The 19,923-nt window shown below is 32.2% G+C and overlaps 1 pseudogene; it reads right to left on the bottom strand.

Annotated features, from left to right (window-relative positions):
* LOC139841964 (transmembrane 9 superfamily member 5-like) overlaps positions 1–19,923 on the bottom strand; it is a 41,947-nt pseudogene that overhangs the window by 19,868 nt on the left and 2,156 nt on the right.

Below are 19,923 nucleotides of genomic sequence, written 5' to 3'. Positions count from 1 at the left end.
GGGGGTAATTCCGGTAATTCTTTCGGAAATACATCGGGAAATTCTTTTGCAATGGGAACATCATTGATGCTCTTTTCTTCAGTTTGTACTTTTTCGACGTGTGCTAGAACAGCATAGCAACCTTTTCTTATTAGTTTTTGTGCCTTCAAATTACTAATAAGATGTAGCTTCGTGTTGCCCTTTTCTCCGTATACCATTAAGGGTTTTCCTTTTTCTCGTATAATGCGAATTGCATTTTTGTAACAAACGATCTCTGCTTTCACTTCTTTCAACCAGTCCATACCGATTATCACATCAAAACTCCCTAACTCTACAGGTATCAAATCAATCTTAAATGTTTTGCTAACCAGTTTAATTTCTCGATTCCGATATATATTATCTGCTGAAATTAATTTACCATTTGCTAATTCGAGTAAAAATTTACTATCCAAAGGCGTCAATGGACAACTTAATTTAGCACAAAAATCTCTACTCATATAGCTTCTATCCGCACCCGAATCAAATAAAACGTAAGCAGATTTATTGTCAATAAGAAACGTACCCGTAACAAGCTCCGGGTCTTCCTGTGCCTCTGCCGCATTAATATTGAAAACTCTTCCGCGGCCTTGTCCATTCGTGTTCTCCTGGTTCGGGCAATTTCTAATAATGTGGCCTGGTTTTCCACATTTATAACAAACTACATTGGCATAACTTGCTTCGACACTACTTCCTCCGCCATTACTCGTTCCGACACCATTTGTTCCTTTCATTCTATTAACCCCTGGTCCGTAGACCTCACACTTCACCGCGCTATGACCATTTCTTTTACACTTGTTGCAAAAATTTGGTGCAGAATCCCGAGTGATACTTTTCACACCTTTGGCATAGCTGCTTCTGATTGTTGTTTTTGTTGCGGTTATTATTGTTGTTGGGATGATTGTTGTAGTTGCTGCTGTTGTTGTTGTTGTTGTTGTTGTTGTTGTTGTTGTTGTTGTTGGGCCGTTTGTTGTAGTTGCGATTGATGTTGCGATTGTTGGGATAATTGTTGCGATTATTGTTGTAATTGCTGTTGTTGTTGTATTGGTGATTCTTATCACCGTTTTCCTCCCACTTTCTTTTGACTTGCTTCACATTGGCCTCTTCAGCAGTCTGTTCTTTAATTCTTTCTTCAATCTGGTTCACTAGTTTGTGAGCCATTCTACATGCCTGTTGTATGGAGGCGGGCTCGTGTGAACTTATATCTTCTTGGATTCTTTCCGGTAATCCTTTCACAAACACGTCGATCTTCTCTTCCTCATCTTCGAATGCTCCCGGACACAATAGGCACAATTCTGTGAATCGTCTTTCGTACGTGGTAATATCAAATCCTTGGGTTCGTAACCCTCTAAGTTCTGTCTTGAGCTTATTGACCTCGGTTCTGGGACGGTACTTCTCATTCATCAAGTGCTTGAATACTGACCACGGTAGTGCGTACGCATCGTCTTGTCCCACTTGCTCTAGATAGGTATTCCACCATGTTAACGCAGAACCTGTGAAGGTATGCGTAGCGTACTTCACTTTGTCCTCTTCAGTACACTTACTTATGGCAAACACTGATTCGACCTTCTCGGTCCACCGTTTCAATCCGATCGGTCCTTCGGTTCCATCAAATTCCAAAGGTTTGCAGGCAGTGAATTCTTTGTAGGTGCATCCTACACGATTTCCTGTACTGCTAGATCCAAGGTTATTGTTGGTATGTAGCGCAGCCTGTAATGCGGCTATGTTTGAAGCTAGAAAAGTACGGAATTCCTCTTCATTCATATTCAATGTGTGTCGAGTAGTCGGTGCCATTTCCTTCAAAATAGTCAAATGGAACAAGTTAATGATACAGAATATTTAGAGTAGTTAATAGTATTTCGTAGCATAATATGAACTCATTTATAAAAGCTTTTTCTTCATATTAGCGTTTTATAAGTTTAAATTCGGGTAGTACATACCCGTTAAGTTCACACTTAGTAGCTAATATACAATTCAACTACTACAATTCTATATGAAAAACTGATTATAATAATATTTCGCGTTCAAACTTTTACACAATATTTTACAAACTTACATTACCGCTTATTTTACATATAGCATGAAATATAGCACACAATAAATTTGATACAAGATGGTTGTGAAGATAATTCTAGCTAGTACACAAGTCGTTCAGCAAAGGCAATAAAGACACGTAATTCATACGTCTAGAAACAAGTCATGCATTCTGGTTTTACTAGGATTACTTCCCATCCTTGGTCTTGTGGAACAAAACCGTTATGGCCGTTGATAAGACAGCGTGTTGTAACGTTGTCAAAGGGACGAGGGTTACGTAATGTCCAACAGTCCCGTAACAATCTAAAAACCTCATTTCTTACCCCAATTACCGACTCCGTCACTTGTGGGAACGTTTTGTTTAATAGTTGTAGCCCGATGTTCTTGTTCTCACTTTGGTGAGAAGCGAACATTACTAATCCGTAAGCATAACATGCTTCTTTATGTTGCATGTTAGCCGCTTTTTCTAAATCACGAAGTCCAATATTCGGATATATTGAGTCAAAATAATTTCTTAACCCATTGCGTAAAATAGCATTTGGGTTCCCTGCAATATATGCGTCAAAGTAAACACATCGTAACTTATGGATTTCCCAATGTGATATCCCCCATCTTTCGAACGAAAGCCTTTTATAAACCAAGGCATTCTTGGAACGTTCTTCGAATGTCTTACAAACTGATCTCGCCTTAAATAGTTGTGCCGAAGAATTCTGACCGACTCTAGACAAGATTTCATCAATCATGTCTCCGGGTAGGTCTCTTAAAATATTGGGTTGTCTATCCATTTTGTGTTTTTATACTGTAAAATAGACAAGAGTTAGATTCATAAAAAAAAAATACTTATTAATACAAGCAATTTTTACATATATCATAAAGCATAAGCACACTATATTACTTATATTACACCACACGAATACAACTATCTTATTCCGACTCGCTTGTTTCTTCTTCTTCGGTTTTGGTTCATTTTTCCAAGTTTCTAGGGATATATGATGTTCCCCTAATACGAGCCGTCGTTATCCACATTGGTTTAGAAAAACCTGGTGGTTTAGAGGTTCCCGGGTCATTGTTACAACTTAAGGACTTCGGGGGTTGACGATACATATAAAGTTCATCGGGGTTGGAATTAGATTTCTCTACTTTTTATGCCCTTTCCCTTATTATTTTCTTTTGCCTTTTTAAATTCAGTTGGGGTAATTTCTATAACATCATCGGAATTCTCGTCGGAATCCGATTCATCGGAGAATTGGTAATCCTCCCAATATTTTGCTTCCTTGGCGGAAACACCATTGACCATAATTAACCTTGGTCGGTTGGTTGAGGATTTTCTTTTACTTAACCGTTTTATTATTTCCCCCACCGGTTCTATTTCTTCATCCGGTTCCGATTCTTCTTCCGGTTCCGATTCTTCTTCCGGTTCCGACTCTTCTTCCGGTTCCTCTTCGGGAACTTGTGAATCAGTCCACGAATCATTCCAATTTACATTTGACTCTTCATTATTATTAGGTGAGTCAATGGGACTTGTTCTAGAGGTAGACATCTATCACATAATATCAAACGCGTTAAGAGATTAATATATCAAATAATATTCACATGTTAAAAATATATAGTTTCCAACAAAATTTGTTAAGCAATCATTTTTCAATTAAACACGGTCGAATTCCAGACTCACTAATGCATCCTAACAAACTAGATAAGACACACTAATGCAAAATTCTGGTTCTCTAAGACCAACGATCGGATACCAACTGAAATGTCCCGTTCTTATTGATTAAAAACGTTCCATATTAATTGATTTCGTTGCGAGGTTTTGACCTCTATATGAGACGTTTTTCAAAGACTGCATTCATTTTAAAACAAACCATAACCTTTATTTCATCAATAAAGGTTTAAAAAGCTTTACGTAGATTATCAAATAATGATAATCTAAAATATCCTGTTTACACACGACCATTACATAATGGTTTACAATACAAATATGTTACAACAAAATAAGTTTCTTGAATGCAGTTTTTTTTACACAATATCATACAAGCATGGACTACAAATCTCGTCCTTATTTAAGTATGCGACAGCGGAAGCTCTTAATAATCACCTGAGAATAAACACGCTTAAAACGTCAACAAAAATGTTGGTGAGTTATAGGTTTAACCTATATATATCAAATCGTAACAATAGACCACAAGATTTCATATTTCAATACACATCCCATACATAGAGATAAAAATCATTCATATGGTGAACACCTGGTCACCGACATTAACAAGATGCATATATATAAGAATATCCCCATCATTCCGGGACACCCTTCGGATATGATATAAATTTCGAAGTACTAAAGCATCTGGTACTTTGGATGGGGTTTGTTAGGCCCAATAGATCTATCTTTAGGATTCGCGTCAATTAGGGTGTCTGTTCCCTAATTCTTAGAATACCAGACTTAATAAAAAGGGGCATATTCGATTTCGATAATTCAACCATAGAATGTAGTTTCACGTACTTGTGTCTATTTTGTAAATCATTTATAAAACCTGCATGTATTCTCATCCCAAAAATATTAGATTTTAAAAGTGGGACTATAACTCACTTTCACAGATTTTTAATTCGTCGAGAAGTAAGACTTGGCCACTGTTGATTCACGAACCTATAACAATATATACATATATATTAAAGTATGTTCAAAATATATTTACAACACTTTTAATATATTTTGATGTTTTAAGTTTATTAAGTCACCTGTCCTCGTTAGTAACCTACAACTAGTTGTCCACAGTTAGATGTACAGAAATAAATCGATAAATATTATCTTGAATCAATCCACGACCCAGTGTATACGTATCTCAGTATTGATCACAACTCAAACTATATATATTTTGGAATCAACCTCAACCCTGTATAGCTAACTCCAACATTCACATATAGAGTGTCTATGGTTGTTCCGAAATGTATATAGATGTGTCGACATGATAGGTCGAAACATTGTATACGTGTCTATGGTATCTCAAGATTACATAATATACAATACAAGTTGATTAAGTTATGGTTGGAATAGATTTGTTACCAATAACTTCTTCATTTTTAAATCCGTTTTGAGTGAATCAAATTGATATGGTTTCATATTGAACTCTATTTTATGAATCTAAACAGAAAAAGTATAGGTTTATAGTCGGAAAAATAAGTTACAAGTCGTTTTTGTAAAGGTAGTCATTTCAGTCGAAAGAACGACGTCTAGATGACCATTTTAGAAAACATACTTCCACTTTGAGTTTAACCATAATTTTTGGATATAGTTTCATGTTCATAATAAAAATCATTTTCTCAGAATAACAACTTTTAAATCAAAGTTTATCATAGTTTTTAATTAACTAACCCAAAACAGCCCGCGGTGTTACTACGACGGCGTAAATCCGGTTTTACGGTGTTTTTCGTGTTTCCAGGTTTTAAATCATTAAGTTAGCATATCATATAGATATAGAACATGTGTTTAGTTAATTTTAAAAGTCAAGTTAGAAGGATTAACTTTTGTTTGCGAACAAGTTTAGAATTAACTAAACTATGTTCTAGTGATTACGAGTTTAAACCTTCGAATAAGATAGTTTTATATATATGAATCGAATGATGTTATGAACATCATTACTACCTCAAGTTTAGTAGGTAAACCTACTGGAAGTGACAAGAAATGATCTAGCTTTAAAGGATCTTGGATGGCTTGAAAGTTCTTGAAGTAGGATCATGACACAAAAACAAGTTCAAGTAAGATTTTTACTCGAATTAAGATAGTTTATAGTTATAGAAATTGAATCAAAGTTTGAATATGAATATTACCTTGAATAAGAAAGATAACCTACTATATATAACAAAGGTTTCTTGATCTTAGATGATTACTTGGAATGGATTAGAAAGCTTGGAAGTAAATTAGTAAACTTGAAGGGATTTTTGAAGTGTTCTTCCTATGATGATTATAGCTTGATTCTTGAAGTGATTTTTGATGAAGATGATGATTAACTACTGGAAAAATACGTTCATAATAGTGTGTGTGTGTTGAGAGAGAATTAGAAAGAGAATTGGAAGTGAAATGGAGTGAATGATGAGTGGTAATTGGTGAGTGGTGAGTGGGGTTAAAAGGAGTTCTAGTTAGTTGACTAGCTCATGGTAGAAGTTAAAATTGATTAGTCATACATGACATAATCAAGAGTGGAATCCCATGCTAGTTCCTATTGGTATATACCCATAGTAAGTACGTTTTGAAGCTGTGTATAATACGGGTAAGAATACGACTAGAATTCTTGATGAAAGAAAAGAATGGGAAAGTAACTGTAACCATTTTCGTTAAGTATGAGTGTTTTGATATATGTCTTGAAGTCTTCCAAAAGTATTTTAATACATCTAAATACACTACATGTATATACATTTTAACTGAGTCGTTAAGTCATCGTTAGTCGTTACATGTAAGTGTTGTTTTGAAACCTTTAAGTTAACGATCTCAATTAATGTTGTTAACCCATTGCTTATTATATCTAATGAGATGTTAAATTATTATATTATCATGATATTATGATATATTAATATATCTTAATATGATATATATACATTTAAATGTCGTTACAACGATAATCGTTACATATATGTCTCGTTTCGAAATCCTTAAGTTAGTAGTCTTGTTTATATGTATATAACTCATTGTTAATATACTTATGGAGATACTTACTTATCATAATCTCATGTTAACCATATGTATATCCATATATGTATATCGTCATGTCGTTTTTACAAGTTTTAACGTTCGTGAATCGCCGGTCAACTTGGGTGGTCAATTGTCTATATGAAACATATTTCAATTAATCAAGTCTTAACAAGTTTGATTGCTTAACATGTTGGAAACATTTAATCATGTAAATATCAATCTCAATTAATATATATAAACATGGAAAAGTTCGGGTCACTACAAACACCGCGACTATCCCACATGTCAATCAAACCCATGAGTGGTGTCTTGAACACCGCGACAATCCCACTCCCATGACAATGTCTCATCTTGAACACTGCAACTATTCCACATTTCAATCAAACCAATGAGTGGTGTCTTGAACACCGCGACAATTCCACTCCCATGACAATGTGTTGTCTTAAACACCACGACTATTCCACATGTCAATCAAATCAATGAGTGGTGTCTTGAACACCGCGACAATTCCACTCGTTACATAGAATGTGGTGTCTTGAACACCGCGACAATTCCACATTCCACGCTATACAAATAAATACATTATATACGTACACGCATAATTATTCCACTCACCTTAACACCAAGATGATGATTATGCACTTCCGAAAGCTTCAAAGCAATGTACTTAATACATTAAGTACACCTTCAATACACATACTAGTTGGACTAGACACCAACATTTAACACTTGAGCATTTAATGACCTAAAGCATTAAATGACTCACATCCACCAAAACCGCCCATTAATGGCCATGACCCATCATAAATCACTAAAAGCTAGTGATTAGAGTCTACTATCGCCAACTAACACAATTTATGGGTATTTCATACCCATCTCACCGAACTAGGTCAACAATCACCCATATGACCCATTTTAATACTTAGATTTACAATTTTTGTCAAACATGGCCCATTAACAATTCTTTCATCATTTAACAAGTATGTTAGTGACTAACAATACCATTTAGCACTTACAACCTCAATGCATATGACCAAACCCTAGATTATAGCTATTAGGGTTTCCTTTCATCAATATAACTAAAATTCACCCATTTAACCCTCAAATGGGTCATACAAGTCTCAAGAAAACAAAACCCTAGCCATAAACCAATTAAAACTCAAAACATAGAGTTAAGACTTACCAATACTATCACGACGTGGCTAGAGACGTAAGGAACAACCTTAAAACTCGGGCTTAGGCAAGATTCCTCATTCTTCTTCCCCAAAATGAGCTTTCTCTCACTAAAACTCCAACTCTCTCTCTCTAGAAATAATTGGTGAAGGTGAAAGAGTGTTTAAAGTGCTAGGGATAAGCTTGGATCAACCTTTAAGTCCCCAAAACCGGCCACAAGTGAAAAGACCAGTACACCCCCAAAGATGCCATTTAAAATGGCTAAAATTGACATTACAGCGACATTTGTCGCGTTTCGCGACACTTCGCCGCATTTCGCGACACCAGGACGCGATAAACAACACTAAAACGCGACAAAAGGGGCAGAAATCAAGTATCAGAAGTTTTCGCGTTTCAACCATGTTTGTCACGGAACGCGACACACCAGAACGCGACAAACTGCACTCAAACTCGACAGTTTACCTGATGTACTCCAATTTCACTTTTAAAACATCCCAAAGTCAAATGTGGTCATGTAAATACTTCCAAAAGATCAAATACCTATTCTTAGACTCTGTATGATACCTCGAGCATCATGTTTAGAAAAACTGTGACGACCCGGAAATTTCCGACCAAATTTAAACTTAATCTTTATATAATTACGACTTGATAAACAATGAATTTTAATAAATCTTAAACCTCCGGAAAGAGTTTTACACAAGCTTTTGGTCACCCTTTTATTCCGACGATTCACGAACGTCATAACTTGATTTAATTGTTTAATTGTTTAATTATTGTGTATATATATGGATTTATATATATTTAACTTGAAAATATGATAATTAAATATCTCATTAAGTATATTAACAAAGTATTATATATATATATATTTTCATACTACTAATTTAAAGAGTTGTCAAACAATATATATATATTACTATTTAAACGACGTAATTAACTTATGTTAAAATGTATTTACATATAATGTATTACGAGTGTAAATACATCCATGTACCACTCATCACCGCCCGACATACTCAATAAACTCCTAGTAGCATAAGCCTGCGGAAAGGGAAGAGCATGCGCACCAGACCCAAGAAGTCCAATGTTATTATAAAATTGCTGATGAGTTGGGCCAGAATAATAATACCGCTGAGTTGGGACAAAAATTAGGCTGTTGGGGCATTAAGGGAAACTATTGGGCCCATCGTGAAGGGGTAGGCCAGGCCAAGCTATAGTTAGCCCACTGCTTTTGAACATTCTGTGTAGACATTGTTGTAGCCATCGATGTTGAACACAAGTGGGTCACGTGTAAAACTCAAAATTCCACGTAAACCAAGACCAAAATAAAAGTGATTAAATGTTATATCCTCTTTAGCACACAATCACGTGCCTATAGAAGTAGCAAATTGCTATCTGTTTTTTTCTTTTGTTATAAATAACAAAAATCAACAATTATGATAATGATAACGATTGTCGGCTGTTTTTTTTTTCTTTCAATTGGATGTTGCTGAGATGTTGTCAGCTACAATATGAGAAGAAAAGAAACGTCGGCCTGTGATCAAATTTTAGCGGCGATTTCTTTTTAGTTAGAGCAGTAGGTTAAAAAAAGTAAAGAAAAGAAATATAAGTGGAGAAGAAAGGATTGAAAAGAGAGCCGAAACTTAAGAGAGTGTTTCAGGGAAAGAATCAATTTGTGATTATGGCTATGATTACCATGAAATTGATTAATTTCCAATGAATGATTTTAACAAAATGATACACAATTTATAGAGTACAATAGGAGAAACACTACAGCTAAACCTTAACGGGCTGATCCCGTCTATACAATGGGCCTAATCTAAATACATAAGTATATACAATCTAATAGCACTATCACATTTGAGCAGTAAAGATGAAGACATATTTGAAGTCTCAAGGTTTATGGAAGGTTGTAAAAACTAATGAAGATCCTCCAGCACTCAGAGCAAACTCAACTGTTGCTCAACTAAGAAATTATGAAGAAGAGTTACTGAAGAAAGATAAGGCACTTACCTGTTTACATTCAGGACTTGCTGATCAAATTTTTGCCTCAATAATGGACGTGGATACACTAAATGCTGTGTGGGATAAAATCCAAAATACCTATGAAGGTTCTGATAGAGTAAAAGCCGTCAGATTATTGACTCTCAGACGAGAGTTTGAATTGTTGAAAATGAACGATGATGAACTTGTGAAAGATTATTCATCACGAATAATGGACATTGTTAAACAAATTAGACTTCATGGTGACAAGATTTCAGACCAGAAAGTGGTGGAGAAAATAATGATAAGTGTTCCTCAAAAGTTTGAAGCCAAAATTTCCGCAATAGAAGAATCTTGTGATGTTAGCATGCTTACAGTTTCTGAACTAACAAGCAAGCTTCAAGCACAAGCACAAAAGGTCTCTATGAGATCCGAAGAGAAGGTTGAAAGTGCTTTTCAAGTGTCTTTCAAAAATAACAAGGCTTGGAATACCAGACAAAATACATACAAGAAAGGAAATTACAAAGGTACTTTCCCTCCATGTAAAGTTTGTCAAAATACAAATCATCAAGAAGTTGATTGTTGGTTCAAAGATAAACCAAACTTTAAGTGTAATTTTTGCACAAAGTTTGGACATACTGAGAAATATTGTAGAGCAAAGAAAAATCAAGGCCAAACAAAGGAACTTCAGTTGAAAAATGTCAATGAAGAAAATCAGGAAGCAAATGAACACTTGTTCATGGCATCGCATGTCGATTACAAAAGTAGAGATGTGACTGTTCATGAAGGAGCTTACTGGGATTGGAATATGAAGGAAGTTAAAAGGCATGAAGCTTCTATTTCAAGTCTCCAAAAAGAATCTCATTATGATGATCCAGAATTTGATGTCGAAGACACAACTGACACCAAAGTTTTGAGAACCAGAAAAATTGCTGATGTTTACGAGTCTTGTAATCACGTTGTTATGGAGCCTGAAAGCTATATTGAAGCTTCTAAACATGATGAGCGGAATGAAGCCATGAAAGCTGAACTTGAAATGATTAAGAAAAATGAAACATGGAAGCTTGTTGATTTGCCAAAAGGTAAGAATGCAATAGGTGTCAAATGGGTGTTTAGAACTAAGTTTCAACCTGATGGTTCAGTTCATAAATACAAAGCAAGATTGGGAGTGAAAGGGTATTCTCAAATTGCCGGTGTAGATTTTAGAGAGACTTTCGCTCCAGTTTCTCTTCATGACGTGATCAAGTTATTGTTAGCTATAGCTGCTCAACGCAATTTGAAAATTCATCATCTTGATGTGGAATATGCATTTTTGAATACTGAACTAGAGGAGGAGATTTATGTAAAGCAACCTCAGGCTTTAAAGTAGTTGGCCAAGAAGATAAAGTATATAGACTATATAAGGCACTCTATGGTCTAAAACAAGCACCAAGGGCTTGGTATTCTAAGATCGATGCTCATTTTATGAATCATAATTTCAGGAGGAGTTCACAATCTACTATAGAGGCAGAATATATTGCAATCGTGGCTGCTGTGAATCATGCTGTTTGGATAAGAAAACTGTTGTCCGACATGGTTCTGACTCAAGAAAGTCCAACAGTCATCTATTATGATAACAAGTCTGCTATTGTTATAGTAGAGAATCCGGTGCAACACGGAAGAACGAAACACATTAATGTCAAATATCATGCTATTCGAGAAGCTGAGAAGAATGGAGAAGTCAAGCTGAAATACTGCACCTCCGAAGACCAATCGACAGATATGCTTACAAAGTCTCTCACGGGAATGAAGCTAGATCAATTGAAGACTCGACTTATGATGTCCAACAACAATCTTAAGGAGGAGTGTTAGTGTATTTAAGATTGTTATTAGACATTTGTCTTATGATATGTAAACTTAGTTAGTAAGAAAACTTATAGCTATTAAGTTTTCTTATCTATTAAGTATTCTTAGCCGTTAAGGATACTTAGCTATTAAGTATTCTTATCCATTAAGGATACATAGATATTTTAGTATCATTAGTTAAGAAATTATCGATATTCGTGATACTTACATCTTAAGTTTTCTTAGAGGTTAAGAAAGTTAGTTTTATGTAGTCTATAAATAGGAGTTGTAATCAAGAGTTGTATAAGATAACAAATCTTCAAATAATACACTCAATCTTCTAATTATTTCTATTCTACACTTCCATTATTTATTCTAATCTACTTAGCAACAAAGTCTTGCTATTTTAATCTTTAGCAACAAAGTCTTGCTACCCTAATCTTTCAAGTATAGAATTCTATTATATTCTTGAACGTTTGCGCTAAGATCCTATCAATATTAGATAGAAAGGTGCAACCTTTGACCACAAAGTCAAAATTAACTTTCTAATATCACAAGTAGGGACTTACTAGCTAGTGTCGCAAAATACTTTTATAAATCGTCAAAACTGCTTTACAGTCGAAGGGATCAATTGGTTATCAAGACCACACATTAAAATTTCTAAAATATGGTACCACTAGGGAAAATGTTTCTTTTAAATATGTTCCATAATACCAATTTTTTAAAGCAAGTACTACATTTGACTAAAACTTCCAAAGTCAACTAAATAACGTACCTCCACCACCTTTGATGATCCTCTACGGTCAACTGGATATAAGTAAACCCAATACTCAAAAGCGACGTAAGTATGACGAGAAGGACAAAGGTTATAAATAGAATACTCGGTAAAGTCAAGATTATATAGCTCCAAATTGTTGCATACAAATTATGCAACTCAAGAACGATGGCACTAAATGGTAAAAGACCCGAGATTAGCATTTGACCCGGAGTCCTTCTGTACCCAGTCAACAGAGGAATCTCCTTCGGGGATATTTTGGTAGCCGAAGGTGCTTGAAACTTTGACCTTAAACGATATCCCATTATCCCATCAAATGCAAGAAGTGGAATGGCAATTATTGTATACGCATGTAAAATCACCACTATGGTGCCAAATGGGAGTGCGGTAGTAGCCCCAAATGATACGGCAACCGTATTAAGAAGAAGCATGATAATGTGAAGTGGTCCATTGTAGAGTATCCCGGATAAAAGAACACATTTTCCTGTATAAGTTAACATTTTTAGCGTGAATTATGAAAATAAATGTAACAAAGACCATCGTACCTACTTCGTTCCAGAAAAAGGTACATTTTGGCTTTCGAGTAAAAAAGGTGGCAACTTGGAATTATTACTTATTAGAGCAATCTGGGTTATCTCTATTGCGTCAAAAATAGGTAAAATAATAAAAATACAGCTTAAAAGGAAATGGGTCATAAAGGATCAAACGCGTTGACGGTTGACCAAAGTATATTTTTACTGTATAAAACCTCCTAAATTTTGTTCAAAACACTTTATTGTTATTGGGAAAAACATACTAACAAATTTGGCACACTAAATATTGGATTAAAATCAAATCCAGCTTCTATGACTATGACCTGTGATAAATGCCCGATTCAGTCGTAACGACAACCTCTAGCTTTTTAGTTTAACGGCAAGCACAAAGCTTCTACCGATTGTATTAGCAAATTGAACAAATTTGTATTAAAAATTTTCAAACTAAATTTTTCATTTTTAATACTAAATACTGCATTTAGTATTAAACCCAGTTTAATATTAAATGCAGTATTTTCCAAATTTGTCTTCAAAATTTTCAACGTTCGATGCGTTTACCAAAGGGTATTACTATTAAGTGTGAGAAAAAACTTACCCATCCGATGTCATAAAATTGACCAAAAGGTGGCAACTTGGATGTATTAAACTGGGTTTATCTCTGTTGGATAAAAAATGGGTTAAAAAATGAAAATACAGCTTTAAAGAAAATGAGTCAAAATGGATTAAACGGGTTGAAGTTCGACCAAAGATAATTTTACTACGCAAAAACCTACTAAACCATATTATTCGAAACACTTACCCATCCGATGTCAGAAAATTGACCAAAAAATGAAGCTGTACTATATCCAGCCACTGGGGCCGTAAGAATAAATACACAACAAGAGAAGTCGATATAGTTCCACGGCTGTGGGAATATAGGACCTCAAAAAAAGCTAATACAAATAACAGAAAGACTCTGTAAAAAAGACATAATATCACTGTGAGCAAATTTCCAATTGATAAATTTTTATTTTTACAAAACGATTTAGGAAGTTTTAGGAATGAAAGTGGCTTACATGGTCAATAACTGGGTCCTGGAGCTTAAAACGGCATAAAACAATGACATTCGGGAGGACATCTGAATACTGAACAGTGTTTGAATATGTAATATGTGGGTCCCGACCCGTCACCTTTGAAGCTCTCATCTTCCGTTTTTCCAATTAAACCCCATAACGGAAGATCGTCGTAATACATTTGGAAGTAAAAAAACGTTACTGATAGCTTTTATAAATTTTTTTATGTCATCTTTTTTGAGGTTTTTATGACACAACATTCGGTCAACTCTATCTTTACGAAACTTGAAATCGTATAAGGTGTCCGTCAATCTCCGTTTAAAACTTCCCCTAGTGTTTCTTTCTTTGGGCTCACTTTACCTACATAACAATTAAGAAAAAATCGATTGAATAAAAAAAAATTTGTTGTAGTGTGACAACGAGCGTAAAACATAAACACATGTGATTGGATTTAACATGTAGATTCTGCATGCCAATCACATGTGATTGTAAAACATAATCATATGTGATTCAGCATGTCAAATTCAATCACATGTGATTGAAAAAAAAATTGAACAAAAAAAAATTTTTTTTTTGGAAAAAATAAATAAATTTTGAATTTTTTTTTCCAATCATATGTGATTGAATTTGACATGCAGAATCATATGTGATTGAGTTTTACAATCATATGTGATTGGATTTGACATGATAAATTTTTTAAAAAATAAATTTTATTTTTCAAAAGAAAAAAATCTCGAAAAAAATATTTTTTCAAAAAAAACAAAAAATTTGAATTTTTTTTTTTCAATCACATGTGATTGTCACGCCACATGTCACGCTCTGATTGGTTTATTAGATTTCAAGCAAATTATTGGATTAAAACCCAAAAGGTTGGTTGAGTGGTTGGGTGCTTGGTTATCTCCAATGGAGACCTAGGTTCAATCCCCACCAACCTCACTTTGGGGCCTTGCTTTTAAAAAAAAAAAAGATTACAACTAAAAAAAAAAAAAGTTAAACATATAAAAAGATTTCATTTTTTTTTGGACAAGTAAGAGGCAGTAGAACTAACATATTACTTTTTAAAATCGTTCTTCAGATGACGCATAAACAACATAGTAAGTAATCCCATCAAAAGCACAATGATGACTACAGAATTAATGAACGAAAACCAATGAATTTGTCGTTGTGTAGGCAACAATGAAGCTCTCGTGTACTTGTTCATTCGGTTCTTGTACTCAATAGAAGTTGCATTCCAAGTTATCGGAATAAGTAAACTTAACTTCAATTTCAGTTTCATCGGTGATATCGACCGCATGATTTGGATCACTAAAATCACGTATTTCTATAACTCGGTCACCGTTGTAAAAAGCATCAAATTGGACGTGTTTGAGACGACCCGTCCAAATTCATAAGAAGGAATACAATAACATATGGTTACATCGCGAGGTATTTGACATCTATATGATAAATTTTACAAACATTGCTTTCATTTTTAAAAGACACACTTTCATTTCATCGAAAGTTGACAGGCAGCAATACCATTCCATAACATCCAAACTATAAATGACCTAATCTGCCATTTACTTTAGTAATAATCTTTATTGAACTCAATGACTTGAATGCAACGTCTTTTGAAATATACCATGAATGACTCCAAGTAATATCTATAAAATGAGCAAATGCACAACGGAAGATTTCTTTCAAACCTGAGAATAAACATGCTTTCAAGTGTCAACCAAAAGGTTGGTGAGTTCATTAGTTTATCGTAGTCAATAATTTTCATAATTTTAATAGACCACAAGATTTCATTTAATCAATAATCATACACTCGTAAGTGTTTAAAATTCATTCATATGAATTGAACACCTGGTAACCGACATTAACAAAATGCATCTAGAATATCCCCAAACATATAAACATCGAAGTACTAAAACAGTTCAAATTCTCTGACTGGGGCTTGTCAAGGCCCATAGATCTATCTTTAGGATTCGCGTCAATTGGTGGCAATTATAATAAACACCAATTCTTAGGTTACCAAGTTCAACAAGGGCGATATCCGGTATAACAATTCAACCATAGAATGTAGTTTCGATTACTTGTGTCTATTTCGTCAAACATTTATAAAAGTGCATGTATTCTCAGTCCCAAAAATATATATTGCAAAAGCATTTAAAAAGGGAGCAAATGAAACTCACTATACTGTATTTCGTAGTAAAAATACATATGGCGTCATTGAACAAGTGCAAGGTTGGCCTTGGATTCAAGAACCTATATATATATATATATATATATATATATATATATATATATATATTGGTCAATAACTGTCTAATAATTTAGCTCAGGTCGTAGTGTATCACAATCCTAATGCTCGAGATCGATATTTTAAAAGTCAACAAAAGTCGATTTGACCCAAAATGATTTACAAGGTCCATACATGTTCAAAATGAAATTTAAATAATAGTTTTATATATTTAAATATATTTATCCGATTTTATTAGAGAAAATATTATAAGTCATTTATTAATAATAAAAATTTATATTACAATTTATATATGATAAAAATATACTTTTATATATCTTAAATAATAAAATTTATAAAGTTCACTTGATATCATAAAAATATAGTGATATGTAATATTGATATAATTATATTACGTGTGGTAAAAATGTCTCTGTATTATATATTTATTTGATAAAATAATATTGATAGTAATAATAATGAGTAAAAGTTGTATTATTTTGTAATAATAATAATAATTATCATTATTCTACTAATAAAAATAACAATATTTATATTTACTAAAAATGATATTAAGTATGATAAATGATAATTCTATTCATGATAATAGTAACGATACTTTTTTAATATTAACAGTAATAATAATATTTTATAAAGATAATAATTCTATTCAAAATGATAATTAATAATAATACTAAATGATAATAATAATAATATCTTATAATAACAATGATATTTCTATTAAAAATGATGATCTTAGTAAGATGATAGTTTTAATATTAATAATACTTTTAATAGTAAAAATAATGAAAACGATATTTTTATCTAAATCAAAGTCTTTCAATATTTTAATTTCATCATGATACTTATACTCATTATTTCCTAATTAATTTGTTAATAGCTTTTAGTGGTCTTTTATATCGTGTTCATAATAATGATAATAATAGTAATCATAATAATTAGATGTTATTAATATTAGTTTTAATTATAATAATACTAATAATAATAAATGTTATGATAATGATAATACTAATAACTATTTTAATGATAATAATGATAATAATACTAATTATAACTTTAACGATAATAACGATAGTAATAATAATAAAAATAACAATTTTTAATGATAATACATTTTATTAATAACGATAATGATAATAATAATAATAATAATAATAATAATAATAATAATAATAATAATAATAATAATAATAATAATAATAATAATAATAATAATAATAATAATAATAATAATAATAATAATAATAATAATAATAATTAGATAGTAATTATAACGACGATAATAACGATGATAGTACTAATAATCATTTTAACAATAAATATACTAAAAGTAATAATAATTCAGTTGACTATATCTTTTAATCCGTTCATCGAAATCACACGAGTTCTAAATGAAAAGTTATTAATTTTTCACCAGCTTTCCAACGACATGCATATCATATACCTTATCTCAGTAGCATATGTATCTAAATCAGGATTCAACATAACCTATCTAATGACAATAATAAACATACAAGCATGTATAATCCTATCTACTCGAGCACTAGTCAGGGATACACTAATAATATATAAAAGTTAAAATATGAATGCTCACGTATCAATATTGTGATTCAATATTGCAGGAAAGTACGTAGACGCAACGAAAATGATAAAAGTTAGGTTGACCTCACGAGCAATACCCTCGAACAATACCCATAACCTCCATAGCTATAACCCATAATTTCCTTAGCTCTATCCCGTTTGAAAACTTATTTGGAAATCGCCTGAACATAACTCGATTGAGAGAGTTTAGAGAAATATATTTTCAAGTTTCTATGAAATAATGAAACCTATTGAATTCTATTTATAATAGATTTTTGAATTATTAAAGTATGAATTATTAAAGTGAATTATTAAAGTATAATTTATTAAAGTGAATTATTAAAGTATGAATTATTAAAGTGAATTATTAAAGTATAAATTATTAAAGTGAATTATTAAAGTTAAAGTAAAGTAAAATTAAAGTAAAAGATAAAGTTAAAGTATAGTAAAAGTATAAAACTATGTACATATAATACAAGTATAAATATATATAATATTAATTTAAATCGTTATATATATTTAATAAAATAATATATAAATATCGTTATCTTTATCATAATGGTTAAGAAATGAGTTGTCAAAAGTGGTTCTAGATATTTATAACAGTTATATACGTTTTAATAATAAAGTTCTTTTTAAACTGAAAACGTTTTTGTACATTTGGAACTAAATCAAATAAATATGATAATTTTGTTTTTCAAAACTAAATATATTTAAGAATCATTTTTTTAAAAAGTTAAAATAATGGAAATCGTTATATCATAAAACGTTTTAGAAAAATAGAATTATATATATATTCATAATAGGTTTCAAGTTTTTAAATTACAGTCTGTTGGTGAAGCATGAGATAAAGTTCAAAGGTTAAATAAACGTATGAAATCATCTTAATGAAAAATGTCGAGTTACTTAACTTATCAATATCTAACTTCTAAGTTATTTACACTCTACGTTCTTACTTTCACATTAAATAAAATGAGAGTTAACATAGTTATCTTATCAAGGTCACGAGGAAAATATTATAAAACATGAATTGGAAATTAATCAGGAATTTCCACTAACCCTTGTCTAGTTCCCGTTAATTGACACATTTGTTCTTACTTATAAATCACTTTACCATTTTCTGAATGTTGTCAAAAAGAATAGATTTCTTAAATCACAGTGGACCTCATAACATAGACTCGTAATCATATTACAATGTATCTGATAATTCAATCATTTAATATTATCTTTTAATTCCGTCAATAAATATATTAAACATATATTGAAACAAATACGTTTATGTAAAGTATTATACATCTAATACTTTGTTAACGTTTTCAATTAATATAACTATATTATATATATATCTATATACACATAAATGTTCGTGAATCGTCGAGCACAATCAAAGGGTAATTGATTACATGAACACAGTTCAAAGTTTTTGAGATTTCAACATTACAGACCTTGCTTATCGTGTCGGAAACATATAAAGATCAAGTTTAAATTTCGTCAGAAATTTCTGGGTTGTCACAGTGTTTGAATATGTAATATGTGGGTCTCGACCCATCACCTTTGAAGCTCTCATCTTCCGTTTTTCCAATTAATCCACATAACGGAAGATCGTCGTAATACATTTGGAAGTAAAAAAACGTTACTGATAGCTTTTATAAATTTTGTTATGTCATCTTTTTTGAGGTTTTTATGACACAACATTCGGTCAACTCTATCTTTACGAAACTTGAAATCGTATAAGGTGTCCGTCAATCTTCGTTTAAAACTTCCCCTAGTGTTTCTTTCTTTGGGCTCACTTTACCTACATAACAATTAAGAAAAAATCGATTGAATAAAAAAAAAATTTGTTGTAGTGTGACAACGAGCGTAAAAATTTGTTGTAGTGTGACAACGAGCGTTACTATATCAGATAACATATGACATGTATGGAAACAAAAGATTTAAAATAATCTCGCCTAAAAATAATTGCATATGCTAACCTGGACGGCAGAATGGCAAATCATAATAGCTGTACGTTTCACTGCAACAAAAAT

The sequence above is a fragment of the Rutidosis leptorrhynchoides genome, chromosome 4, assembly GCF_046630445.1.
Source record: "Rutidosis leptorrhynchoides isolate AG116_Rl617_1_P2 chromosome 4, CSIRO_AGI_Rlap_v1, whole genome shotgun sequence".
Classification (NCBI taxonomy): Eukaryota; Viridiplantae; Streptophyta; class Magnoliopsida; order Asterales; family Asteraceae; genus Rutidosis; species Rutidosis leptorrhynchoides.
Note: the sequence above shows the minus strand (reverse complement) of the source record. Positions and strands in the feature narration are given on the sequence as shown.